This window comes from Lissotriton helveticus, chromosome 2_1 (assembly GCF_964261635.1).
Source record: "Lissotriton helveticus chromosome 2_1, aLisHel1.1, whole genome shotgun sequence".
In the NCBI taxonomy this organism is placed as follows: Eukaryota; Metazoa; Chordata; class Amphibia; order Caudata; family Salamandridae; genus Lissotriton; species Lissotriton helveticus.
Window position 1 is genome coordinate 979,069,812 of NC_136059.1, and position 8,082 is coordinate 979,077,893.

Consider the following 8,082-nt stretch of genomic DNA (forward strand, 5'->3'; position numbering starts at 1 on the left):
GTTTTAACTTGCTTTGATTTTATTATCTATATCTGTCATAATGCTTTAAGCTCCGAGTACCAATATTCGAGTTTACGCTCTAAAAACAAATATATGCTAATACCTATATTACCTAGTATTATTATTAAAAGTGTTATTATTTTCATTATTAGCAGAAGTAGTAGCAGCATTAGCATTATTAGCTTGTAGAGTCAACACTTCTGTGTATTTAATAATTCTTTGCATGCGTATAGAAAGAGCCCTGGTCTGGTTATCACTGAATGAACCACGCATGGACTGCAGTCTTTGCGATCTATAGTCTTAACTGGTCTTTTCTTGTCAATTTCATTAAAAAAATGTGAAGACCTAGTCTTAAACTCCTACAAGCGCTTCCTCTCTCTACCTCTACACATCTCTCGCTACCTCTCTACGCGCACGTATATGCACATATATATATATATATATATATATATGAATGTATATATATATGCATTTATATGTATGTGTGTATATATATATACACATACAAATATAAACATATATATATATACATCTGCATATCTATATAAATACAAATATAAATGCATGCGTACATATACTTATATGCATAAATATGCATGTTATGTACATGAAAGTTTAAAAAACACTAATAATAGCAAAGCTAAAAAGCCACCTAATTACAAACAGAATTGCTTTAACTTAAACGAGGGCGAGACCTATTGCATTTTCAATGCTTGTTTTTTGGGGGACTCAGATAGAGTCCTAAGATGGCTGCCATCACTTATTGGTGGTTCAAAGTGTGGCAACTAATCAGATCTCAGTTTGAGATCTGCCAGGATCAGTGAAGCATCTGTCATAGATACACAAAGTTTTTGAGCATTAATTGCTCAAAAACTACTGAACAGAGTTACACCAAAACAGAAAAAGCACTCATTCTGAACCTAGGTCTAGCTTTCTGCCGAATGTGGTGTAAATTTGATTTAGGAAGTAGCTGTGTCTAAAATTCCTATGGGAAAATGCGTTTAGGGATCCCCTTTTTTCTCGGCCCCTGCTTGATCAATCACCCTAAAACTTTTCATGAGCAAACTAGGCAACAAAGAGCACTTTCTGGAAAAGTTTAGTGGAGATTCATCACACGGCACTAAAGTTATTAGGAAAACAAAAAATGAATTTCCCATGGAAACACAATCCTAGTTATAACTACCAAGTGCCGACTGCCACTGGATAGTGTATATATATATATCAAAGCAATCCTGGTCGCTGTCAACGCGAATAAAGCAGGCGCAGACCTCTTCTCCTTGTAATCAAATTAAGCTTTTTAATAAAGCGCCATCACACCGTCAGTCGTGTTAGCAGTGGTGATTTTTATTTTCAGCAATCACAGAGCGGGTGCTCTCCTCGACGCGTTTCGCTCCGCAGGCGGAGCTTGGTCACATGACGCGCCATATATATATATATATACAGACACACATATATAATATTTTTTTAAGTATTTCAACCTGCCTAACCACTTGATCCATTAGTTAGCTACAAGCAAATATTTTTCTTTTCTTGCGACTGAATTGTGACACTAAAAATTAAAACATGGAATAACAGAGGGGCAACTCAACAGCAAAGAAGGTAAAGCCCTTTTATGAGATGCTCCAAGATGTTATCCAGAACTAATTATTGAAATGGAGCCGCTGCGTGTGTGCCGGCGAGTGAGGACTTGGACCCGGACGCTGTGCTGTGAGGGACTCCATGTCCCAGGGGGCCAAAGGATACGCCGGCACCTGAGCCGTATTTCCACCCACCTTATCGTCGGCTTGCCGCTCCCGCTTTGCGGGAGCCGCCGCGTGTGAGGACTTGGACCCGGACGCTGTGCTGTGAGGGACTCCATGTCCCAGGGGGCCAAAGGATACGCCTGCAAATGAGCCGCATTTCCACCCACCTTATCAGCAGCTTGCCGCTCCCGCTTTGCGGGAGCCGCTGCGTGTGTGCAGTGAGTGAGGACTTTGACCCGGACGCTGTGCTGTGAGAGACTCCATGTCCCAGGGGGCCAAAGGATACGCCCCCACCTGAGCCGCATTTCTATCGCACCTCTACTGCCTATTTAGTGCAGTAATACTTCCGCTTCGCAGAACGCGCGCGGGCGTGTGCCGGGCGAAGCCCGGGCAAAGGGCGGGCCCGTTTGAGACCGTGAGAGGCTGGGCATGGCCCTTTCTCTAAGTTCTTCAATATCAATGGACACCTCGTCCCTCCAGTAAGTGAACATTTGTTCAGTATTTGTGTATATTGTGATTTCCATTAAACTGATTTAAGCAATGGCAACCCGTGAGGGGCGAAGCAGGAAAGCAGCCGGAGCAGGCTATGTCGCAGGAACTTTAGACCAGTTCATTACGAGAGCCACATCTGTGCTAGCTCATGAGATAGCAATCACCGAGCGCAGACTGTCTATGGACCGCGGTCATCATTGGGGGGGATAATGAATACTCGCTCATCCCAAAGAGACCCTCAGTCCCTTCCTCCCTCTATTTCTCAGACGCCGAGCCCAGGTCTGCAGCAAGGTGAAACTCCAGCTATTACTATTGAGGGAGATGTTTCACATCCTATGCCACCCCGAGATGAAGCACTGCAAAACCCTTCTAAAAGCATAGTCTCGTGTGTTGCTCTCGTCCACAAACAGCCCACTAAACCCAAGGAACACACACAGGGGGCAATTCTAAAGAGGAAGCGAGGAGGACCCCAACAGAAGGGGAAGAATCCTAAAGTATCCAAGCTGAGCAAACCGGGTGAAAGCCCAAAGGCTAACCACTGAGGCCCCCCCTCTAATATTGCAAGTGGCAAATGGCGGGAGTATACATGAAAGTGTTATGGGACTGCCAAAGACTGATGATGAATACTGGCTAAAAATAGGTGTCCTTATAAAATCATCTTTGGAATCTATATTAATGAGGCTTTCGTCAATTGAGAATAGGCTTCTGGAACTTGAATCCTCACTAATTACTGCTGTGAGTGCACTAAGAGCAATATAGTGGGTTGTGGACAAAGGAAGAGACCTCTTGAGGGAGGGAGGAGGAGGGGAGTCTGTGGCATTTGTAGGTACTAACTTAACAACCGCTGGCTTGGTAGCCCGTCCAATGGACCACAACATTTTGAGGCCCGAAATAACCACTGGAGGAATTTTAGCGCCCGTAGAGACACAGGGTGGGCGTGGCACCTCCCATGGAGAATCACAGGGTCAATCCCAGTTAGCCGGTCCAGCTCCTGGGAGGAATTGGATTGGTAGGGAGGTAGAAAATGCATACCACCATTTAGATCTCCCCCCAGAGTGCTCGCCCTATGTTGCTGTTCTGATTGGTGTCCCAGAACTTAAGCAAGGCCAATTAGAATCATATGAACAACTAAAAAATAAGACAATACACTGGTTAAATACCAATAGACCACTCCCCCGGGAGGTACAGTCCAAAATCTTATTGTGAGAAGGGTGAGTTAGGTAGGATGCAAACAAAAAAATATGTCAGGAGATTGTATTGTCGTTAATTTCGAAGATCCAAGGGCTGTGGAGAATGTCTGCTGGGGCGTACTGGCAAACTCACGAACTCCCATTCAGGCCAGGGCCCTAAGCTCTTTTTACATCCCTCCAGATCCTATGTTTAATCAGGGAAACCATGAGCTTGCAAAGGGCAGGAGGGGCCATACAGCTAGGATGATAACCTATCCAAATGGGGAGAATGGAGAGCAATCGCCAGCAGTATCTCTGAACAATAGATTTAGTGCACTGGACTTGGTGGATTGACTGACCCCTGATAACACTGATCAGGTTACAACCCTGGCAAAACATACCAATGTAAGGGCAGCAGTGAGTGGAGATCTAGATCAGCCCTTGAGATTATCTGGTGGAGTGAGGTGCAACACGGTTTTAGTGCCTAGACTAGCGGGAAAAGTGGGGGAATATCTGAATGTTATTTGTCCAAACACAAGCGATCATGGTAGTGGAGAAGTTGGCTACCGCACTACAGGAACTCTGCCGATATCCCTGAACTTAGCAACCCTGGGATCGTCGATAGACCCCTATTGGAGGGAATGGGTAGGCCAAATGTACAACCAACTTCTGGTGGCCCTAGAATCCTAACCTGGAACATTGCGGGTCTCGCTTCCAAATTAGATCAAGTAGACTGGGGGGAATATATTGACACCCACGATATATGCTTGTTTCAGGAAACTTGGGAGGTAGAGCCACAATTTAGGGCAGGTTTCGTAGCATATTGTGAGGGTGCAGTGAAGGGACCCAAGGGTAGACCGTTATGCATATGGGTGGCTTCACACCTAGGATGTAAGGGTAAACGACTTGAGACACACTCCCCAGACATTACGTGCATTGTTTTGTCACAAAAGAACCTGACGAAACTTGCCATTATTAACATTTACTCTCGACCAGTCCAGTATGGTGGGACATCATCGACAATAGATAGTCTGTCAAACCTTTTGAACAGACTGGCAGGGAATCTTAACTTTCTAATTGTCACTTCGAGCCACTTAATGGAATCATTCAGGCAATCACTAGCGAGGAGGATCTTACTTGGGCAATTCCTCCGCATAACATGTACCTCCTTAATCGATGGACTCCTCTAGTCCTACAGTTAACCTCTTTAACTTTGTCTTTTTCCCTAAGGGCCTGTAACGGCCGGTTCTCTGGTGATAATCCTGGGCGCCCGACCTTTAAGAGGCTTGGACAGGACACGGTCATTGATTACATTCTGATCAGTGTAGAGCTGTGGCATAATGTGGTGGACTTCGCTGTAGGAGAACGAAGTGAAAGTGACCACAACCCTCTAGTTATGGAATTGGACTTCCAGTGGGGCGGCTCAAGTGAAGATACTGAAGAGCCGTACCAAAATAATTTGGTGATTGTAGAAGGAGGGAGACTGATTAGATGGTCCAAGATAAAGCAATCGGAGGAAACAATGTCAAAATTATATGCTAGCAATATACCTGTGCTAGAGAGAACTAGTGTACCCCGGTTTTGATAGTGATCTAGGCGCTTTACGTCAAGAAATGGCTTTGGTTGTGGCCGATTTCTTTTTTAATAGTGGTCCATCCAAACATAAATCTGGTGGTGACAAGAGATCGTGGTATTCGAAAGCTTGTAAGGAAGCAAAACTAACCCTGTTGGCTGCATTAAAAGGGGCCGATAGCTCCCGTATCAGGGAAGCTAGTGCGGCCTACAAGAAAATAATTGTAAATGCGAAGTCCGAGTGGGAAATAGATAGATTGCAGGAGATCAAGAAGGCCTTGGACCAAAAAGACAGTAGAAGTTTTTGGAACTTGGTCCACTCCGGGAAAGCGGAAGGTAGAACCACCCTTGATCCTAATATTGATGAGGATGCCTGGTTTTCATATTTCAAGGAATTATATTCTAGTTCCCACTCAGACACAAGTCTTGATAAAACTCCACTGTGTAATTTTAACCTTGAAATCTTACGCAATGCACGCCCATGTTCTATGGGAGAGCTGACATCTGCTTTAGCTAAATTACAGCCTAATAAAGCCCCAGTACTGGATAGAATTCCGGGCGACCTGTTCAAAAGTGATCAGGTAGTTTGGGCCCCATATTTGTTATCATTATTTAATGCAATCTTGTATGGCCTCGCTGCACCGCCGACGTGGGCAGGTGCCGAGATTGTTCCCATTCATAAAAAAGGATCTCCGATGGAATCGTCAAATTATAGGCCTATTAGCCTTATTGATGTCTCTCAAAAACTTCATGGGAGGTTATTATTAGGGCGATTGCAGGATTGGATGGAAGACCATGATATACTAACCCCGTTACAAGCTGGTTTTAGAGCTAAGATCTCAACTGTTGACCAGCTGTTCAGGTGGCAGTTGATATACAGGAAGCATGTGGTTTTGGAAGGTGGTAGTCTCTATCTTACCTTCGTGGATCTGAAATCCGCGTTTGATATGGTCGATCGTGACCAGTTATGGAGTATCCTACTGGCCATGGGGGTACCACCCTGTCTTTGTTTCCAACTCAAACGCCTCCACGAGGGCACTTATGCCAGAGTAAGATATGGTAAAGATGCTCAACTGACAGCCCCCTTCCCTGTTGATAAGGGGGTGAGACAGGGCTACGTGCTCGTGCCGACCCTCTTTTCACTCTTCTTTAACGGCTTAATTGACGATTTACTTGCCGCAAAGGATTTGGATTCCCCGAAAATAGCAACACGCAAATTTCCCACATTGATGTTTACGGATGATACTCTGACCTCTCAAAGTCACCCATGGGAATGCAGCGAGTTTTAAGGGAATTCACACAGTTTTGTAGAAGGAGAAAACTTTTAGTCAATATCAGTAAAACAAAATAAATGGTTTTCAATGCCAAACCTACCACCTACCCACACCCAGTAATGGACGATATTCCGTTAGAGCGAGTCCACATTTTTTAATATCTGGGCTTAAACCTGAATGATCCAATGGGCTGGGGCCCACTAATTGACAAGGCTAATTTGAAGCTCACACAGGCAATAGGGGGATTACTGAAAGTGCAGAAGGGTTGTGTTTTGAAGGCAATAAGCCCTCCCCTAGAAATGTATAAAGTGCAAGCACGCTCGGCTTCTATGTATGGGGCGGAACTTTGGGGCCATAGTAAATCAATTACACTGACCCTCACTGAAAACAAGTTCATTAGAAGCATTATGGCCCTGCCAATAAACACCCCCCCTGGTCCCCCTTAGGATGGACCTGGGTATCCTTCCAGTAGTGGAGTTAATCTCGAGTCGACCCCTGCTATATTGGCGTCGGCTATGGAGTACAATCGAGTTGAGACACTATAGGGAGGAACTCAAGGCACTACTACTGTTACCAGGGGCCGTGGGTAGTATACCATGGCTGTCTTTTGTGAGGGATTCGTTCTGTGCTATTGGTAGGGAGGACCTATGGGTTTCCCTGGAGGAGTCATGCTCAGCCACCCCCAACAAAAACTCTAGCTAAAGAAATAAGAGATTTCAAATTGACTAGCCTAATCCAAGCGACTAGTGCTACGAATTTGACGTATGGGTTTCTGAATTTTAAATTACACTATCAATTTGAACAGGTATTAGACTCAATATACCCTTTGCTCACAAGGAGATTGTTTCTCCAATTCAGATATGGGATCCTTCCACTTTTTGCAATAACCAATAAGTGGTCAGATGAGGCCTGCTACCTTTGCCCTGGATGCCGAGTGTCGAAGGAAACAGAAATTCATGTACTCTTCTTCTGCCCGGCTTCCAAGCAGGCTAGGACTAAATGGATCATACAATTGTGTAGAAACTTGGGTATTAGGGATTACTGTTTTCTTTAGAATCTTAAAATCTGATACAGACCCAGTGTATGTGGTTGTAATCTCAAAATTCCTCCGGGCAATGTGGCTGAAACTAAGGCACCTTTTGAAAATTGATATCTAGCCAATTGTGACTGTTTTAATTAGTTGGAATCACTCTGGAGTATTTTAACCAACTGTGTGAAATGTTTAATAATTTTCTTAAACCTTTTATCCTAATTTATATTTTTTAAATGTAATATTAATTTGAAACTGTTTTACTTTTTGAACAACTCGGGAAGTTTATGCATCCTTACATCTGTTAATGTCGTCACCAGATTTTATTTTATATTCCTATGGGAAATGTACTGTTGACTGTTATTAATTCCTGTGCTTTTATGACTGTAATAGTCGCAATAAAGTTATTATGAATGAATGAAATGGATGGTTGGAAGGGTCCTCTTATTTTGTAAGGATGCTTTAATTTTAAACAGGATACCAAAGCAGATTCTACAAATAGTAGCTAATGAGGACCAATGTGCTGAACTACAAATAGCATTCTAAGACTCAGGGAAGTCTTAGGGTTTACTGATGCTTAGAGACAAAATAATCAGTACACAAAAGGATATATATTGTGTTCTATATCCCACCAGCAATATGTTTGATTAATTATTTTGCCCACTGTTACTATCTCCAGGTTTTTGCAGTCTTCAGTTTTCCTGACAGTACACTCTTCTGACCATTCAATGGTCACCCAACGTTGGTCAAGTTGAGGGTTCTATTTGACACCACTTTATACCGTTCCACTGCATTCAGTATTC